We start from the raw sequence: 21,683 nt of genomic DNA, 5'->3' as shown, positions 1-21,683 counted from the left end.
ATGAATCAAGGACAGACCAGTACTGAAGTATCATCAAAAGAGAAGTACTGGAGAGCAGTTAAACTTTATTTATCTTTTAAAAAGATCATATTTAACCTGACTCACATCCTCATCCATTTCAGCAACTCCGAGACAACAGTGCAAAACCATGAACTAAGAGTCTTTGTTGAGAACCTCTGTTGTTTTCAAGACAACAGAACAATGTGTGTTCCTTCCTCTTTGTCCCTTTAAAATATTCAAGATTACAATTATTAACTAATAAGCCTTCGAATGTTATAACAGTGAATAAGAAAAAATTCACAACCCAGTTCTGTTAATATTAACTACAGCAGTTTTGTCTTAAACACATAAATAAATAAATATTTAGGTATTTAAGAAAAGACTGTAATGGAAAACATTCACAATAGTAATTTAAAACACACCATGATTCAACTCCCCTCAAAGCAATACCACATGGAAGCTATTTTCTTACCCTCCTAATTGATGTTTTTCCAAGCATTTTACATTTATTTTGCATTTTCCAGAAAACACTACTTAACTCCTCATTTGGTCAAAATAATATGCAAGAGAGCTGCTTTCATTTAAAAGTACAGTTTAAGGACATTCACTTAAGCTATCAGTAATGGTATAAAGATAGAAATAATTTTCTTTCCCTACAAGTTTATTCACAAGTGAATTATAGGTAAATAATTATAGGTGTATATAATTCACAAGTGAATTATATTATTATAGGTGATAATAGAAAAATGCCTTTCAGTAGAGTAAAATATACTTTTTCCTTCTGCAGGTATTCCCTTCAGGTATTTTAATGCAGATAAAACAGACCTCCTGTGATGCTGCTGTATTGAACACTGTACCCAGGCACTGAATTCCCCCTCAGGAGCTCGGACAGTTTTTTCCCAGGACTAAGGTTAACCACTTCTGTCTTGGAAATTACATAAGCAGAGCATGCGATAAAACAGTATTTGCTCCGAGATGAAACTGCAGGATTATGTGACAATGGCACATTCTCTGGTGGCCAATGATTAACTGGGTCAGATAGCTCACCTGGGGCTTGCTCTCAGTGCCACAAGGAGCTGACACTGCCCGTGCCCTGCCGGGACACTCGGGGAGCGGGGCTCCGCGGCTCGGCCAGGCGCTGTCCGTGAGCCCAGGGCTGCAGGGCAGGGCCGAGCTCGGCCAGCCTGGCGGGGGGACAGGCACCAAACCCGCCCGGAGAGCCCCGCGGAACGGGGCACGGGCAATTCCTGCACGGACAGCAGCGGCCTGAAAGGTGGGGGATTGAGCCCTCTTCTGACCCAGACATGGGGCAACTGAGAGGAATTTTAAACACTTTTATTCCATTTTCAGTCTCATGAGAAAGGTGAGACAATACAGATGTTATTATTCACACCATCACAATCAGAAGTCAACTATTTCCTAATTACAATACATTATAAACGCTTTTTGGCCTTTCAGCTTTAGTCACAATATGTTGTAAATGGTTTAAAGCTAATAATCTAAAATTACTTCTCATGAGTCCTACTACAATGCATCTTTCTTAGTTCTATTTCTCTAAAATATTTAGCCTTATTTGTAAAGCCATCTTGTCGAATTCTCTACAGATTCGTTTTCCACAAAAATGTGTTGATCCCTTTGCACCCAGGGGATGCTCTTCCCACTGCTGTGCAGATCAGAGCACGTCTGCTTAAGTAACTGCAGCCTCTCAAAAGCCATTTCCCACGTGTCATTTATCCTGTTACTTCTCGGAGGACACCAAGGTTGTAAATCTCTATGGAGAGTTCCATGAGTGAAGGTAATTAACCCCATCATGATTCAAGTGAAGCTTTAAGAAAAAAGGCACTCACAGCATTGCCTTAAAGGAGGTCTGAGGTGTACAAATGTAAGGCAAGATCTACAATTTCTCATCCTATATTCTGTACCCAAGTTTGGAGTTTCTTCCTATTTTCCTGACAAAATGCTACTTAGAAAGAGGTTTAGATACATGAGAAAAAATACTGCCATAATCAAAACACCACTGTCTGTTAGGAAATCATGTTTTCTTTAGAGATAGGGAGAAAGAGCTCTCACAAAATAAAAAACTAAAAAAAACAACAACTTTGTGCTGCTATATTTACTCATATAAAGCAAACTATGTAAATCACTACTGATAGGTTTATAAGCATGAACTACCAAAGACAGACTCTCAGAATAGCCCTAAATTCTCTGAAGGCAATTAGCCCAATATAGCAGTAATGCAGTATTAGTAAAATTGTGCTATTTATAGGAAGAGCAATGACTGTGCCACAGCTTTCCTACTCTGATGTAAGTATTTTGTGGTTTAGTCTTTAGGCACAAGAAGCCTCCTGAATTCTGATGCCAGAGAGGATTACATGTGCTGTAGTATTTCCAGCCATGAGAATTGTTCACAAATACTTTTTTTGACACAACCTTTCCTTGGAAAATTATTTTCCCGAAGTATTTTCTGTAATCTTTAGAAGTCTAAGAGGCAATAAAAATATGCCATAGCTAGCATGTACAGTCTTACAGTTTGAAATTCTTAGTTGTTAAACCACTGGTGAGTAATTTTTTCCACCTCCAAATATCATCTCCTCCCTTCTTTCCATGACACTCAGATTAGCTTCTGCCAGGTATCTGTAGGAAACTTCAGCAGTGTTTCCTGAGGGTAGAGAATCGTTCCCAAAATAAATAAATAAATAAATCTGTATGCTATCCAATAACTATTGAGGAATTTCCTGTAACTACTGAAACAACAGTTGATTGATTTAATGACAGTCAATGTTTTAAAAAACATTTTTATTTTAAGGAATGAGTACAAATTCAGACAGTCACCAACAGAAAAGAAATAGACACTGACCCTTAGGAGATACTATGTGAACTTTTTTCCTCTTGATACCTGGCAGAAATTTCTGTCAAGAAGCAACTCAGTCGTGTTACTTCTGGTTCTAACTAACAACATGCCACAACTTCTGCAGCTTTTACACAACTAATAACTACATTATAGTGACTACAATTTAGATCACAAGGACAACCAGAAAAAAAAAAAAAAACACCAAAACAGAGTATTGGAGTAATGGAGAAAACACAAGTTTGTCATCTTTAAGGGTATGTTTCAAAAAGAACTGGCTCAGTTTGGGCTGGAATGGTTTTCTTAGGCAAGACTAGAAGATTAACGTCACTGAAAGTCAGTCTTACACAAAATTTCTTCAGTTTCAAAATCTCAAAAGCCTCAGTGCCAGAGGAACATACCAGAATAAGGAATACAGGAAGAGTAAAGAGGAAGGAACAAGAAAAATATTATGATAAACTTTCAAGAGCTTCTGAAGAAAGTGAACCCTTCCTAAAACAAGGCTTTACCTATTTGGGGGAATCTTGGTGCTTTTTTAATTTATAATGTGATGTTAATATATGCACTAACTTTGGAGATACTTTTTTAGAAGAGATAGGAGTAACTGTGAAAAAAGCTCAGGCTGCCAATAGCCCTCCACTATGCTCTGCAATTTAGATAAGAAGTGATGCAGCTGGCCAGGCTTCACTCTGAGCAGAGCAAGAGCTTTAAGTGGAACATCTGCATGCAGACACCAGCACTGCGAGAACACTTCAGGAGCACAGACGGTCAGACAGCACAAAGGGATTAATTATCTTTGAAACTAATCTCAGGGAAAATGACAGAATAAATTGCACATATTCATCCCACTCACATGCTTGAATGAATTCCCAATCACTAACCAAACAACACTGGAAGGCAAAAGCTTGCATGTTTTCCCAGTCTGAGGTTCTCTCTCGTTACCACTTTGAGGAAGGCAATTACATCCCATACCAAGTTCAGTAAGCATCGCAACATGGAAACATGAAGAGCTCTTTTAGGCTTGATACTGAAAGAAGCCAGGCTTTTCTTTATTTTCTGCTCCATCTTATAAACTTTTAAGGGATGTCTATTTTGACTCTATAAATAAAAACTTTTTAAAAATTAAACTGGCACCAGCTAAGCCTGATTTTACAGCAGCTAGCTCAAAAAACCCAATTCTATTCTCTCTGGCAAAGACTAGAGCTTTCCAAGATCCTGATGCAGTGTGTGAAAGGCACCATGATTCCACTGAGCACTAAGGACAAACGTAGGCATTGATTTGCCAGGTTAGATATGCAGCAAAGGTCTGCTGGTTATTCATTACCTACAGTTGCTCCTTTATTCTGCAGTAAGACAAAGGAAACAGCCTGAACTTTAACGTCACCAAAAAAGCACACCAAAATACGTATGGTCAAATGCTGAAAGTAATTGAGCTTGTTTGTGAAAAACACCCTTAAGAAGGGTTGTAGAACACCAAGGAGGCAGATTTCTTCTGAAACAATAACTGTAAACCCAAAAATCTTGTTTTGGCAGAGATCTGGTTATATTCAGAGAACAGATTTTTCCAGATTTTTTTTTTCACACAAAAAACTATCGTGTTTAGTACTGGCATATAAAGGATGAGAAACTAACAATCCAGAGTCAAAATTATCCAATTCAAGAACTGAGTAAGAGGCAAACATCTCATGATTTGAGTCTAAATTCGCAACTACTATCAACTTACCAATATTCCCAAAAAAAGCAAGAGCCACACTACATTTTATGCCTTAGACATGTGAATATTCAGGTATTCTTAACTGTACTAGAACCTATGGGAGACATTCCTAATGGATTAAATTTTACTGAAGATCTTGTCAACAAGAAAGGTTTCCAAATGTCTTCCAGATTTTTGCTTTGCAAAACTATAGAAGTTTTTTTATTTAGATGACAAATAACTAGCAAGAGTTTAGTCAGATCATGCAATTCTAGATATGATTGAAAATTAACATCTACAATGAATGCATTCTCTCTGTGCAATTAGACAATAATTAAACGCTTAGGAGTTAAAAAACATTAAGAGAAAATGTTGGAAAACAAACAATAATCCAAGAAGTGACTTGTTCACTGTGCAACTTCACCAACATTGAGAGCTTTGTGTTTTCCTGGCAAGCAATTAACAAATACCTTCACTAGGACTTTTCTAGGAAGGGGGAAGGGAAAAGATGGCAATATTCTCATATTATATGAAACCATAACAAAGATGCTCAATAATTTATTGCAAGATCTTTTTACTTAAAAAAAGGAAACTTTTTTACTAGATTACTTAACTCACTCCAGATAATCGTGAACAAGTTTTGCTCTTTTTCTAAACAAGCAATGAGATGTCAGTGTCAATAAAATTATCAACCTCTAGTATACCACAAACGTTCCCATAAAATCTGAATTTCACAATATTAATTTCACAACTTTTCTATCAGGATTCACCTTTCAGCTCAAGAAAATCCTGAACACAAGACTCTTATTTGCCTTATAAGGGTCATCTTCATTAACCACTGCTTTCAGCTGCCACTTTTCAAAGGGAACTGATCAAGACACAGCCTTGTTCCAGAACCATCCAAGTGCCACCGTGAATTTATAGCAGCACCTACACAGGAAGAAGTCAGCATCAGATCAGGGCCCTGGCATCCACAGTGAGGATGCTTCCAGCCACATTGTTTCCTTGCTGAAGAAACTAAAACCTGAATTTAAGAATAAGGTTTAAGGCTACAAAATGCTTTAGCTTCAAATAAGGTAACTCCCAGTTTATAACCAAAATATTGCTCTGAGTGAGTACATATATATGACGGAAACCCCAGTTTAAAGATAACAAACAGAGAACAATATATTTTCTGCATAAGCTCTAGAGGAGCAGGAGGGGAAGCATCTTTCTACTAGTATGAATCATAATAATTACGTGTGTTTCTTACCTGTTTGTTCTATGAAAAGTTGGCAAAAGTGTTTATCAAGCTCCCTCCCAGCTAGCATCAAAAGCATGAGGTGCCTAGGTCCAGAGTCTCTCACATGCATTTAATTCTTGTCTCATCCTCTTCTACTGGAAATCTTTGACCATTACAGAGTCCGGACACCTCTATAACTATAAAATATAAAAGAAATACCTGGGCCCCCCAACAGTGTCCTCTTCAAACAGATACCAGAGAGATGCTCACAGCTATGTCACTCCTATGTAGATAAATGTTGGTTAAACATGAAACTGTCATACAGCAAAGGAAGAATACACAAATTTGCATTTTAAACACTTTTGCTCTGAAATAAGGTCTTAAAGAGTTTTAAAGTGCATGTTCTGCACGAGATAAAATAACATTAGGATTCACAATCAGAGTGGTATCACACTATGTACAGTCTGCACAGGCTGACACAACCACTGGGAACACAGGGCTGGCGTCCCCATCAGGGCACAGAGCCAAATGCCTGATGTGGTCAGCAGGAGCTCCAAGTGCTCATCAAGTTTTGGTTGCAATATAGTTTTATTGCTCCCTGTCACAGTAGGATTGGTAAGAGTATTAAAGATTTTACCAGGCAGTTACAAAATTTTCACACAATGATTGAGATCAAAAGAGACTTCTGGAGGTACCTTGTCCAACTCCCTATTCATGCAGAGCTACCTAAGAGCAGGCTGCTCAGGACCACCAAGAGATGACTTTCGGCTATCTCCAAAAGTGGACATTCCATGGTCACTCTAGGCAATCTGTTCCAGTGCTCGCTCACTCACACTCTCAAAAAAGTGTTTCTTTAAGGCCGGAAGTCTGTACTAACAAAGCCCATTAACACTATTATTCTTCCTAATAAAAAGTTTCTCAAGAGAGACACTGGGAATTTTGATGAAAAACAAAAAAACTGAAAGTGCTTCTATGAAATCTAGGAAACTAAGTCTGTTGGTGCATGCCACTGCCATGTGGCACAAATAAATGGTATAAAGAAATCAGAAGTTCAGAAGACCAACATTTGTGTGGCAGACAATTACATCATTCTAAGTGCTTCATCTGAATACGCAGAAGAAATGTTTGGAACAGTGTTCAAATCCCAAGCTAACCACTCTGGAAGACAGCCATGCTAGCATGCCTTAATTTAACAGGCTGCACGCCTACCAACTGTTCAAAGTACATTTGTGCTGGCCAGACTAAAGGAAGAATTTATTCACAACATTCCATCCTGCATGACATCACGAAGCCAATACAAGTTCTAAAATACTCAAATTACGATATAAATCTGTAAGCACTGGTTCTTTAAATGTTTTGCTTCTGTTTTTATAAACTGATAATACAGTATTTAAATTACAGGTTTTATCTCTGATCACAAGAAGTGTTAGAAATTGCTGTAGCCAGAACTACGTGCAGATTTCACAGTTTTTAGCCTGAACACTGGAAACGTGGAATGTCTTTCAGCAACAGTTAAATCCTTGTTTAAAGACAGCTCTTGCAATTCCTTTACACTAACTCAACTCCCTGTAAAATTTCAATTAAAAAAAAAAAGTTAAAAAGGTATTCAGAAGTCTAAGTTTGAAGATATACTTACAGCGGCAGCATGTACCACTTTAATTGTGTATCATATTGGTTTCATGTATTTAACATATTTAAGAAGACATTAAAACATTAAGAAAGAATAGTCCTTGTAAGCTACTAAAAATTCTCATGATAAGTCTTTCTACAGTTTAATGTAAAGTAAGACAAATCTACACCAACAGGATTTTTATCTGAAACAAAATGCTTGGTTTGAGTGACTTGTATTTAAACAGTCCGAACAGAATTAGAGGCAGCCAGTTTTACCTGTTTTCTATTATTTTTCAGAGGAAATATACAGGTGATCGAGTATGCCCAAGTCCCAAAACACTAAAAGAGTTCATCTACAGATGGCATCTCCAGCAAAGGGTTTTCCACAGAAGGAAGTCTAATTTGTTCAGTTCACAAAGAAGACAGAACTTGTGACATTTCCTCATTTCCTTCCATACTGACATATCTCTATTCTAAGCACAGAAGACTTCAAATATTATGAAGAAGTGAAAACCCTGCTGTAGGAACACACCTGTGATACGGGAGGCAAACCAAGTTGAACCAGGTTCACTTTCTGCAGAAAACTGAAGTCACACCTGCAGCATTAAAAAGAGTCAGCTTTTAGAACCTATTCAGATCACATTTTCCATAGAACAACAGAATTGTTTGGGTTTTTTTCTCAATCATTTAGACTGAACAGAGAGTGTTAATGCTCAGAATCTCAGTTACAATTCAATCTGTATTGCAATATTACAGTATTATCCAGATCAGCTGTCTTTCCTATCTAGGACCACTCCTGTGGCATCATTAGATCACAATTAATGAAAGCACATTACAAATTTTCTTCCATCACAGATTACATTTCTACACCATTCTCCTTTAATTATGCTTCCCTTTTTGGCTCCAGTAACAATCAACTTTCCTTAATTTTCAAAGCAAAGCAGAACCAACCAAATAATACTGTTCTAAGTTACGACTGACTTTTTTAAATTCAGGTTAGAAGCATAATATTTTCCCTTTTCTTCCTGAGCTATCATCCTGATTATCTAAGTAACAGTAGGCACTTGGTTTTCTGGACCCCGAAATTTTCCTCATAATTGAAAGTTCTTTAACACCTGCAAAAGCAATCAAAAAGATGGAAGTTATTAATAAACACCTGCACAGGAAACAGCGCAGATGCAGCACTTGATACTGACACTACACTAAATTCCAGTTTCATAAAGATTTAGAGAAGCCATAGGATATACTTCATGATTTGTGCAACATGTCTTTGGAAACTTAAAGCCCTGAAGATCTCTATTTTTGGGCATTCTGACACTGCATTTCAAAGGAAGTACACAAAAGAGCAATAACAAAAATCACAGAGACACCTCCCACACTCCCAAGTTCAGAGTCATTAAGAAAGAAGTGATATCACAAATCACCTTCTTGGGTACAGCATAAAACACTCACCTCAATGAATGTACTAATCATGGTCTTTCCAAATATTAAAGTGTCATCAATATATTCCTATTAAAAAATGGAAAAAAGTATATCAGGATTTGTAAGCAAGATACAAGTTTATTATAAAAGATAAATCAAGTCCATTTCATAACGCAATAGAAGTCAAGTCATGAAAAATTTGTCCTCCACAGGTGAAGAACAATTATAAAGACTACAAATACAAGATGAGAGGAAATGAAACAAAATCCTACTGATAAAAGTAGTCATTACTGTAACCTAACTTCTACATTGGTTCCTTGAGCAACGCCCAGAATAACTACCCACTGAAATCTGTTCCCTTTATAAATGTAAGAAACCACCCCAAATTCTCATTTCTGCCAGTCTAGAAAAAACAGTATTTTACCCTTTCAGGTAAGAATTCCTTGTGCTGTTAAACCCCACCACCTGTGCTGAAGACTCCATGATGGATCTAAACTGATCCCCAAGAGAAAATAGAAACTGTCTCTCAAATTTATACTTCCATCTTGAATAAGAGACTTGGCGCAGAGCCAAGTTTAATTGCCAACAAGTTGGGTATTTGCCATTAGAAAACAAAAATCCAAAGAGCAGCCTGTGCTGAGACATCTTGTAAAGACACTAAACACCATCTCCTTCACATGCCCCATACTGTTTTCTAGACACCCTTCTTTACAGCTTCCAGTCTTAAAAAAAAGGTGCTTTCTTAAAGATACATAAAATTATTTGCATGCAGTGTGGATTTTAAAAAACACCTTATTTTCTCTGTAACCAGAAAATGCCACTGTCTTCCCAAGTGGAACTGGAGAGACAATTACGTACAACATCAATAGTCAGAACTCTTAACTTTTACATGTCAACTCTTGCCCCTTTTAGAAAAAAATGAAAAAAATTATACATTAAAGGTTGCCAAGTGTTTTTATAGAAAGGAGAGAAAAATTATAATATCCTGCCATGCAGTCATGTATTTCACCTTTATTATAGGTGAAACTAGATTTAAAAGTATCTTAATACCATACATCAACTTTAGTATTTGTTGATATCCCCATTAAGCAATATATTTGCATATCTACTACTCCTTTAAGAAAAAGGACATACTTTCACCACATTTACTGTAGTTCTAGGCTAATGCTGCTCCTCAGACATTGCTGTGGTTCACAACCTATTCAACATTTCAATCAGAAGCAAAGTCCCCTTCTGGAAGATGCTGTGCCAAATAAATCCTTGTCCCCATCACATTAACAATCCACTCCAAAGTGCAGCAACCTAACAAACACCATGTACCTGTCCCAGGAGTTGGATGTATTAGTACTCAAGTCACAGGAGAACCATGGCAGAGATGTAACTGAAATCAAGTAAGTGCTTTTATACACTGAAGATCTTTGTACAATTAAAGAAGCTAAGCAGAAACATAAAAGTACATGTAATAAGGTCAAGCACAAAAACTGTACTAAGATACAAAAGCTGCAAGGAATAAGGAGGATAGGAAGTGAAACCAAGAAAAAAAGACAAGTACTAGACATCCTCACCACTTCATCTTGTCTCCCTAAGCTTCAATTACAATAAATTGCAGGTGTTATTTAACACTGAATTGCCTCTCTTTCAGGACAGGGTGCTAGAAAGGCAATGTAGCTTTGGTTCTACTTTTTAAAAGTCAGTTCTACTTGTAAAAAACTCATCTATACAAGGAAATCTCTGCCCATCTCTTACTATTCTACCTGTAAGAAAAATTAAGTGTTAAGAATTACCATGGTCTGCTCAAAAATAGTTGGAAGTAAAACAAAAGTCTTTCCCGGACATTTTGGCATACAGATGAAGTTTTTTTTCCCAGCACCAAATCCTGTCAGGATCAACGCTGGCTCTGCTTGTACTGAACTTCTGCAGAATCTCCTCATCCTCTTGCCCCAAGAAATGCTTTCTGTATATTTCATGTAAACAGCATGTTGAGTCACTACCCCTTCAGCATCCTCAATAAAATTTTCCTTCCTATTGGGAGAAAATTAAGGAAAAATGAAAACCATATTCCATGCTTATATATGTTGTGGAAGGTAAACTTAGCCTCACTTCTGATTGTGTTCTACAAGCAAAGTTGTCTAAATTGGACTACCAAAATCATAAGAGAACTAGGACTACCACACACTACTTCAGCAGCAGCAGATCACCAGCATATCTGTACAAAAACTCTCACATACACAAATTCTCATAACTTCCCTTTCATATGTGGATAAGCAGGGAAAAAGTGCACTTCAGAACCACTGCCTGGGCAGATCACAAGAAACTCGGTGTATTGCTGCCGTCCCTTGGTAACTCCTCGGGAGGGACAGAGAACCAAGTAAGAGGATCCCGTGGTGGTGCAAACCCAGCGCAGCCATTCAGACCAAGAAGGTCGCCCAGCAATGCAAAGCACAGGCCCGGAGCCTGCCCATGCCGCAGCAGCGCTGGCAGGAGAGCGCCACAGGCTGCAGGGGCGTGCCCGGTGATGTGCTAAGCCGCTCAGCCGCGCAGCAATCCCGGCACGGACAGCCCGGCATGCGCGCTCCCATGTGTTCGGTGCCTGCCTACTACACACGGCTGCTGGCTCCCGGCAGAGTCACTGCAGAGATCTCCACTCGCTTCACAGACACTCAAAGCATCCCACTCTTCCTCATTCTGGTCGTCTCTGCCACACTATTTCACAAAAGGAGCTTGGGGCTGCAAGAAATCCCAGCAAGAGATGGCAAAACTATCACCCTCTGAACTGTGCTTTTGACTGCCACCTTCTCTTTTCCCATGTCCTTTAAACATACTTCACAGAAAGAAGTCTAAAAAGAAACACCCTCATCCCCTCACAACCAAAGCTCTAAGTGTCAGAAGGCAGAGCTCTACAAGCAAAGGGAATGTAACTTTTAAAAAGTCAGTTCTACTTAAGAAAAGCCTTCTGCACTAACAACAACCAGTAATATTGCAGCCTGACCCCACAGCAGGGTTTAAGTTTAAGGAAGCAGTTAAAGCAGGAAAGCAGACAGACACTTTCTACACAGGACACAAAACAGCAGCAGCATTACTTTCAAACCAACGCTTTCTGCATCCAACTTCATCCATAACCAAAAGAACAAGTAAAAGCCCTTTTGAGTAGCACAACAGTATCACAAAGAATAATACTGGTATTAATTTACTCTGTTGCTGTTCAGTGCTTAACAAGCTAAGTTAGCATAATGAATATTTAAGCAGTTTAAAACTTGCACTACAGGGATGTAACTGAATGTGGAAAGTATGAATGAAGTAAGATAATCCAGTTAAAAATCTCAATAATCCTCCATCCTTACAGAGGAATTCTAGGCCATGCAATCAAAACTGGAGACAAAAACTCCTTCTCAGAAACACCTGATTATCTAATAATTATAATGTGGTAATGTTATGAGTATAATACAGTGTCTACAGGACACTCATGCCAGCTATTACACAAGGCCTTGCTAAGAACATGACGTTCCTTTTAACATAGGCCAGCCATAGCAACCCAATGGAAAACACTGCAGTTGATCTAGACTAATGATAATTTACTTGTTCTACTGGCTACTGGTAATCTTCTTGCTTTTAAACCGTAACAAATATACCTCATCCCATGGTAACTTGTTCATTTCCTTATTCTTTCAGAGGTGATTTTTTTTTTAATGCAATAAAAGTTTTTTTTTTTTTTAATGCAGTAAAGCATATTCTAATACTGTAAAGATGTTAGAGAAATAAGGGTGAGGCAAGAACCCAGGAAAAAGAAAACTGTTTATCAGTCTGTATCTAAGCCAAACACTTCCTGGTCATAATAAATGTCTGAAGTAGAAGAAACATCCAGAACTCTACTGCCAATCACTTTCCCCACTTCACTCTATTCTCATACTTTGAGACTAAACTCCATCAATATCTCCGTTTACTAAAAAAGTTTATTACTGTAAGAGCATATTGTTCAAGGAGAGGTTCGAGGAAGTTTATCAAGTAAGCTGTGTTGTTAGACACTTTACAGTCAAATGACTGGAGGAAGAGAAAGCAGAGAAGGTATTATGACAAGAATATGCTGCCTCTTCAATGCCTCTATGTGGAAATCTAAAATGAATAACAGAAAATTGTAAAAATGAGGATTACTTAGATTTTCACCGACAGAATTTGTTTGCTAAAATGAATATAGAAAGTCTATAACAAGTCCCACCAACGGACAAATAAAAAAAAATTCCAGCAAAACCATGCAGTCTTTGAATTATAAACAAAACAAAAAAAACTTGCCAAATATGAAGAAGTGCATAAAAGAAAAAAAACTATTTCTATGTCTTTTCCTTCTGAACTACATCAAGCCAAACCAACAAAGGATAGACTATCCTCTTTCACTGTAGTGAAAGACACACATTTATGACACCCAACTAAAGTATCTTCTTTCTGCCTTGAAATACACACTTGAAATGGCCAAAACCTGAAGGTTTTGGTTGACTTTTCTTCTTCTACTCCAGGCCAAAGGCCATCTCTTTTCCTCTGTGTGTTACTAGTGAGGTGAGCAACCTCCACAGTTCAGAATCAGGACTCCACACCTCAGGACAGTGTTGTCATCTTCTCAAGACTCACATCTAGCTTTACATGGAGCAAGGACACAGTCCAGTCCTTCAGTGAAACTTCCCCACTTTGCAGAAATCATGCAAGTTTCAAAGACAAAGGTAAAACAGAAAGAACATAAAAGCACTCAAACCTGTACAAGCATAAGCAAGAAGGAACTTGATGTTACAGTGCAACAATGTGGGCACTCTCCCTAACACAAATCAAACTGTGGCTGAAACAATACTGGCAACTTGGAATGTTTTCTCACCATACTAATCAGGTTTTTACTCTACTTCTGACTTGATATATACTCTTACCACTAGAATCACTAGATAATTTCCACTTCTTTCCCTTTACTTGTGATAACTATTCAATCTCAGATATCCAAGACAATAAATCTCAAAGTCTTGCATTTGGAAAAGAAAGACATGAGCTTATAAGGAAGATGGAGAAAGACTTCTTATCAGGGCATGTGGTGATAGGATGAAAGACAGTGGTTTGAAACTGCAAGAGGGTAGATTTAGATTGGACATATGGACAAAACAGTTGGACTTAAGGATCTCAGAGGTCTTTACAATTCTTAATGATTCTGTTTCTTTGATCTGAATCTCAGCCAAGTTACTTTTTCACTGGAATACACTTGTGAGGCACGGTAGTTTCCCAAGTACCTGGGACCTCATACCAACCTCCTGTGAGGCCTTTTTAAGCTCCTATGGTACACAGAGAAATGCTGTCCCTTTATTAAATGCTTACCCTATTACGAAAAGTCAAATGTAAAGCGTCAGCTTGACTGCTGCCACGCTGCTCACCAATTTGCATGAAACTGTACTTACATAAAGGGTTTTGTAATCATGCATGTAATACTATGCACTAATGTGAACAGCAGCACAACCACACGTCTCAAGGAACAGAGTGTCTTACAGGTACATGCAACACAAGAAACAAATGGACAGCACCTGTTGCCTGCTCTACCTGTAGCTCACACATCTCGGCAGCGCTGAGATCGGTTCCTCGCTGCCTGACAGCTCCTCCCGCGGAGCAGCCCGCCCGGCCGGCGGGAGCCGGCTCGGTCCCCCCGCACTGCCGCCCCGGGGTCCGCGCGCTCCCCGCCGGTTCCCCCGCTCCGCGCCCCTCGCACGGACGTGGCCGCAGCCCGCGGCCGGCAGGGACGGCGGAGCGGAGCCCGCCGGGGACCGGGTCCGGCCCCGCCGCCTCCTCCCCCGCTCCGGGCCGGGGCCAGCGCCGCCCCCGCGGCGCCCCGGCCCGGCCCCGGGCGGCCGCCCCCCGGAGAGCCCGGTGCCGCCCCGGCCCCGCGGTGCCCCCGCTCCCGGACGGGCGGGGGCCGTGCCGCACTCTGCCCCGCACCCCGCCCCGGGAAGCGACTCACGGCCGGCCGCCGCTTCCCTCGCTGCGGTTTCACGGGGAGCGGGGGGGGCGTGTCACAGCCGCCGTTCTGAGAGAGCCCCGAGTGCCCCCTCCCCGGCGGGCCGGGGCCGGCAGCGGGACGGACCCCGCGGAACGGGAGCGCCCCGCGCGCGCAGCGTCCCAGCAACGGGAGAGCCCCGGCGCGCGGGTTACGTAACCTCGGCCCGGCGGGCGGAGGAGGCGGGGGAACCCCCGTGCCCCCCGCGACCGCCGCTCGCCGCCCCCTCCCGCCGCTCCCCGCGGGTTCCCCGGCCCCTTCGGGCGGCGCGGAGCGCGCCCGGCGGGCCCCCACTCACCGCGCGCGGCGCGTCCCGCCGGCCCGGTGCGTCCCGGCTCGGGCTTCATACGGGCAGAAACGTGACCGGCCGCCGCGCGCCCGCCCCGCCCGCGCTCCCATTGGCCGCGGCCGCCTGACGCCAGCGGGACGCGCGGGCGGGGGCGGGGCGCGCGCCGCTGCCATTGGCCGCGCGGGCCGCCGCTCACTTTACATAAGCCTCACGTGTGGCACCATGTTTCCACCGACAGCCGCGGCCGCCTCCCGAGCCTTCCCCGCCGCCGGCCCGCCCCTCCCCTCCCCCGCGCCGCCGCCACCACCGGGGCGCACTCACCGCCGGCCCCTTCGCCGCCTCCCGCCGAAGCCGCGGTAGCTCCGTTCGCCTCCGCCCGCGCCCGCCGCTACGGGACCGCCGGGCCGGGGAGGATGGATTGGGGGCCGGTGGTCACGTGACGCCCCCGGGGAGCGCGGCTCCGCCCCCGCCCGCTCGGAGCCGCGCGTGACGTGTCGCGCGCGCGCGCGGGCGGAGACCGTTGGCGGCCGAGCCCGGAGCGGGCCCGCCCTGAGGGCGGCGGGGCGGCCGCGGGGGCGGCATGGGGGGTCACCCTGCCGGGGTCACCCTGCCGGGCTCAGCCCGCGGGGTCACTCCGAGGGGGTCACCCTGAGGGCTCACCCTGCGGGGTCACCCTGCCGGGCTCAGCCCGCGGGGCTCACCCTGCCGGCGCTTGCTTCGCTTACATAAGGCAGCAGCGCCCGTATCCCGTTTCCCGGTGCTGCCGCCCGCGCTGGGTGCACGCCCTGAGGTTTCCAAAGTGCCCCCGCGTATTGTTCAGGCTGCGCCGGGTCACAAAGCAAAGGGCAGCGCAGCAGAGCGTAGGGCTGCAGCTTTCTCCCGGACCAGCCGGCAGCATCAGTCTGAACAGCTACAACCATGATTGAACTAAGAATTTCCGAGCTCTTAAATGTATGTACTGTTCTCGGCAACAGTATTTCTGCATGGTGACACGTTACCATACAATGGCTTTCCATTCCAACTGTTTAAAGAATTGTGTTTAAAAACTTCTCTGTTTAAAGAAGTTTTTCAGCTTCTGTTGAATCAAAACTTTCAGAGACCATTGACACTTCCCATTTTACAGTAATAAAGAATTTAATGAATTCTTATACATCAGTCACACAGGTTTGCGCTCAGGCCCCTGCACCATCCATCCAACACTGGTGCGAGAACCTGAGCAGTTCAGTGAGATAACCCAATAATCCTCTGCTGAACACCTCGGCTCTGCTCCAGTCTCCACATCTCCCAAGGCTAAGCAGAGCAATCGGTAAGTGAGAAATTCATGTTACTTTATGTGTATTCTGAGTTTCCTCTGTCTCCACTGTAGTAGATGACTTTGCAAAGAAGGAGCAGAGAATGTGCCAAAGCCACATTCGGGCTGACAGCGTTTTACACTCACTGCATGTATGCAGTTGCTCCATAGGATGAAACACCGACAACCATCAGGACTTCTACTGTTTATCTGCAAAATGAGGTTAATGCCACTTCCCTTCCTCACTGCAGTGTTAAGGATAAGTCCATTAGATACACAGGTATTTATGCTCTGACTGTTACAGAAACAGCCTGTGAGTAAAGGACTGTGCAGTATTTAACTGCTGGAGAGGGGGTGGGCAGCGGAAGCATTAGAACCAGATTCTGCAACTGGATTTGTTGCAACGCACAAGTCAGCTTACCAGGATACCATTCTTAGTTTGCGCTCCTCTGAGGAGTCTAATTTTAAGATTAATCCTAATTAGGCAGTCTTTATGTAGTTTGGTCAACTTGTTGTTGGTAGGTCTTCACATCCAGAATTTCATTGTCTTTTTGTCAGTTCTCTGCTTTAGGATTAAAGGGATGTAGAATAATATTCTTGGTTTCCATGGGATGTTGTTTTTCGTGTTACATGCCAAAAATACCCATCCCTCTCTGTGTGCTGAGGGCTTTAGTCTTTTAGCACAGACTCCAACTAAGGCACTTCAACCAAAGTGAAACCTTGAGATCCACACTGTCCCACACCCCATCAGATCACAAATACGAGAAGGATGGCAAACCATGGCACTGTGTTAGAGCTAAATGAGTTCCCAGGACACACATTCCCCATTGCAGCAGGACATGCCAGTCCTGGCAGAAGAGTAACCCCCACCACCACAAATAGCCAGTACCTTTCCCACCCCGGTAACTACCAGAGGCATTACTTGAGTTCTGCTTATTTTAAAGGGATACTAATCAGCTGTTTCAGTCACACTTATGGGAATGATTTTTAAGTTCTGTTCATACCACCTTTTAGTAGTTACAGCTTTATATTTAATGTAGCAAAAAACATGGTAAGCTGTGTTACTCAAAATGTGAATTTGAGTTCAGTCCAAATTCTGCAACTTCCAGAAAATTGGCACAAGATAAATCATGTGTGCAGATACAAATTATTCCAGGCATCTCCAATTTGAAATGAGTGCGTGCACATGGCTTCTGAAGGAGTGAATATTGCTATTGACTCATCTACTATGGAACAGAGCAAAATAAAGTTATTGCAGAATTTTATGGGTTCTACACGTTTGTTTTTAAGGTCACTTTGTCTGGTAGGCAGGAGTAAAATACATATATGCACACACAAATGGTTCTAAAGAACACAAAGCTTGTAAGAAAAGCATTAAAATGCTGGTGTTTTTTTTTCCCCAGCTTTGTTTATTTTGTGTGCGTGTGTGTTCAGCTGTAACTCCTGGAGCATGGCAGTACAAATGTGAGTGTGTGTGCACCAGGTCCCCGCTGGCACTGCCCCAGCTGGCTCTGCCCGGCGCGCTGGGGCGCAGCTTCCAGCGCTGCCCGGCTCCCTCCTGCGGCCCTGCGGGAAAATGCCGCTCCTTGGGGGTTTTCTGTGGAATCCCGCTGCTTCCCGCACTTACATCAGTAGTTTTTTAGGCACACACGCAAATGCCGAACCTTTTCCCAGCATATATAAAAAGTAGAATTTTTGCTTAACTGAAGCAATTCAGTCTGATAAGCAGCAACTTATTGACAGTATCTACATTTTTAAAGGGGGAAAAAATCCAAGTCTTTCAATATCGAAAAATAATAGTTTGAGACCACCTGAAAAACTACCTGAGGACTGCTTGCTTGGATTTGCTAAGGAAATAAGACTCCTTTTTGAAAAACTGTGCTTCCCTATCCACTTGTAGAAGTCGCCTGTTCAAAGATACTCCACAGCACTGACGGAACTGTGTATTATTAAAAAAAAAAAAACAATCAATACTTTACAGCTGGAACCCACGTCTAATTCTTCATTTCCTAGTCTTAATTACTCACCATTTACACTGACGCTGACAGTCATTGATTCTTGCAAAGATCCGGAAAGGCTTTTTTTGCTAATGAGCAAAAGTCGTCACTCTTACTCTCTGTGCAGACAAAGGAGGAGGAAAGGAAAAAACCCATTTTATTCATTACCAGTAAATATATGGACAGGTTTTTCTAAAAGCATTGCAGGTGTAGGAATCAACTGCAACAAATAGACAGAAATATCATACAGTTTTGAAAATGCTTTCATTAAATGTAAAGGAATGTAAAAAACATTATAAAGAACTTCAACTCAAGCAGCAAGTTCCTGAAATATGCTGCAGTTCAGAATTCCTTTGCACAAGTGTCTGCTTGTCACCAGACAGAAAACCTTTGCTAACAACTTCTGGGGAGAGCAGGTTTTCATTCTGTCCCTATTTTTACTGTTTTCTTGCTATTCTTATTAAATTCAGTTTCTCTTGGCAAATGCAGTGTAATTTTATGTTCCAAATATCTTGAAAAATGACACATGAAGGAGCCCTGAATTCTTCTTTTAGAAGGATACAAATGGAAGGGGTGTATCTCCCCCCACTATACCTCTATGTGCTTATCCACAAGCCCATGAGCATGATTTTAGTCCAGGTCTGAGATCCTGCTGTTTAGTGTGTATTAGCAACTCATTTTCTGCAGTCAGCCACTCAGAAAGCTGAATGAAGAGAACTTGACATTGAATTCACTGTGCTGAATAGGGGTTTAAAGCTTCCTGCATAACTCAGAGAGTGATAGTTTGTGATTTCATGATCTGCCTAAGGTGATCAAAGTCCTTAAACATCCACCAAGAGGAACAGTCCTACCACCTCCACTGAGTTAAAAATCAGTGATTATGCAATTGTACTGGTACTTAGATTAGGAAACCGACTTGACTGAAAATATCCCATGAAAGAAGTTTTTGGTTTGATTACATCACAGCTGTGAGAGCACAAAAGCCAAACCAAAACGGGATCAAAGAACATATTTTGAGCTGGAGTGAGGATCCAAGACCAAGAAGAACACCAAATTATAGAGTTAGGCACTTAAAATGAAATTTGCATGTCATTAGATTAGCATAAGAGAGTTAATAAGAGATGCCAGGCAGGAAAGTGCATCCTCATTCCTGCCTACTGTGTTGGATTTAGACATCCTCTTCTGCCCTGAAAGTGATTACGTCAGGTTGGGCTTCACCATTCAAAAGCATCCAGACACTTATGCCAAAGACAGCTTTCACAGCATTTATGAGCTGATCTAGCATTTCACTTCCATCAAGGGGTTGGCACCACTGCCACCAAGTACTCATGGCTACGTGGTCTTGACTGTTCCTTTTCCCACTCTGCTGCTTCCTTGGGACCTCAGCAAGCCAGTTCCACTGTTAATCTCCCAGAAAGCTCCTTGGGTTTGTTTCCTGCCTGTAAGCTGCTGAATATTCCTTGGTGAGAAAGTACATTCCCAAGTCCAGATATGCCATGGATAGGGCATTGAAAAGCTCTTTTAATGGCAGTGAGACTTTCCACAGCTTTTGATACCAGATGCTCATACCTTTCTGGATTAAATGTGCCCGTATTTAGAAGGTGTTCTTGAGACATCCAAATTCTTCAACAGACATCTGAGCGTCCAGGCCTAGGACATGGTTCTGTACCTGTACCACTGTGTATTACAACCCTTGCCTCCCCACTGGTTCCTAATGCACACGCTTTGCAGTGATTTAAACTCTGTATTTGCTGACCAGACTCAGTTTACTGCCCCCCATCTCATTTATGCGCTGCTTTCAGGCTCACGGCTGCAGAGTGAAATGTTACCAATCTCTTAGAGAAATTCAGTGAGAGACATACCTTCCTTTACAGAGTAAGGGTAGAGAGAAAACATCTGGGTACAGACTTCCCCACCAGTGAGCATTTATGCAATTTTTATTAAATAATCATTACATAAAGTGTTGGATTAGGTCTTGGCATGGGATTGGAGCTGGACTTGTTCACAGGTAAACTGACAATCATTGTCCAAGGTAGTCGTGCTGCTGCTCTCAGCTACTTGGAATCAAGGCACCTTTCCTCCTTGCTTTGTTTTCATTCTGAACAAATATGATAACATTAACAGACTATAACAGAAACATTTGCAAGAAACTGGATGCTAAATGGCGAACTAACCAGAAAGGTCAGCACACCGACTGCCCTCCCTGTCACAGTCACAGGCCTGACTCCAGCCAGACATTCAGCCATTCCTTCCACAACAGTACTAATTATAGACCGGTGATTTGTACTTGTTTAGGAAGGAAGAGCCAAATTTTAAATGGGAAAGAGTGTCTTTCTGTATAATTCTGGAGAGTGTTTCTTAATTAAAAACACTTCATTTTCAGATTGGATTTCCCATTACTCCTCTGTGTCAATTAATTTTCCGGCTTTCGTTCACACTTGAGCTGTTTTGAACTGCTCGCTGCTGCTACTGAAGTCAGCGGAAGCTTGCGTTTGTTTTCAGGAGAGGGTGTTTAGTGACTGCCTGAGTTTGCTTCAGGAAGAAAACCCGATGTACCTGGCCACACTACTGGAAACAAAGCAGGGATTTTAATAATCAGGCATTGCAAAAGTGCCTTGTACTAAGCCAATTAGAGAGACTTCAGTAAACAAAGTTTTTCAGATGCTATCAATAAATAGAAGTTTCTGATAAGCAATCAGAAATTCTGTTGGTTTAATTCTAATCAATTAGAAAGAAAAGACAAAGGACAGCTCACTTTGCACATGTCATTGAAATATAGAAGCAGGGGGTGAAGGGTTGATACAAAGTGTGTTTTGATAAATCCCTTTGATATAAACAACTTTGGCAACTTGCTCAAGAGAGTAACTAAACCAAAGATATCTGAAATCTGTCCCATCTTTGTGGATTATCTTGTATTAAATTGGTATATGCTTAACTATAGCCTTTTACTAAGTGCAGCTCAAGGGAGAAAATCCTCAACTACCTCATTTCCTGGGTGTAAAATATCTTGAAAATAATTTGTCTGAAATATCCTTGGGATTTCTTCCTATTTGGCAGTAGCCAATTTAAAGTTTACCATCTGAATGGAGAGAAGCAGACATCCAGACAAAATCAAAATTACTATCACATGACCCCTTTTTGCACAGAAACCCACTAAAATATAGTACTTATTACCATAATGAGACATACTCCATCCACTTATGTCATGCTTCATTAGCAGTAGAAGAACTATGGAGTTCAATGCTTTTTTGAGTAACATCACAACAACAACAAAAAAAAAAAATTAAACAAGTAGTT

The 21,683-nt window shown here is 41.9% G+C and overlaps 1 protein-coding gene across 34 annotated transcripts in view; it reads right to left on the bottom strand.

Moving 5' to 3' along the window:
• The window catches only part of PER2 (period circadian regulator 2), a 45,953-nt gene extending 30,412 nt beyond the window's left edge, over positions 1–15,541 (bottom strand). For 2 of the 34 annotated variants that reach the window (XM_021555758.4, XM_085587513.1), the window contains exons 1-4: positions 15,108–15,209; positions 8,827–8,883; positions 7,907–7,970; positions 5,983–6,046 (exon numbers count right to left, since the gene is read on the bottom strand). The gene's annotated coding sequence lies outside the window, so the exon portion shown is untranslated. Of the gene's footprint in view, positions 1–105; positions 7,971–8,826; positions 8,884–10,580; positions 14,454–14,773; positions 14,921–15,107; positions 15,210–15,419 lie in introns of those variants that run through there. The other 32 variants (XM_085587519.1, XM_085587521.1, XM_085587495.1 and 29 more) reach the window with 26 other exon arrangements.
• Between the last annotated feature and the right edge of the window lie 6,142 nt (positions 15,542–21,683).

Source organism: Lonchura striata, chromosome 9 (assembly GCF_050655825.1).
Source record: "Lonchura striata isolate lonStrDom1 chromosome 9, ASM5065582v1, whole genome shotgun sequence".
NCBI classification, from domain to species: domain Eukaryota; kingdom Metazoa; phylum Chordata; class Aves; order Passeriformes; family Estrildidae; genus Lonchura; species Lonchura striata.
Note: the sequence above shows the minus strand (reverse complement) of the source record. Positions and strands in the feature narration are given on the sequence as shown.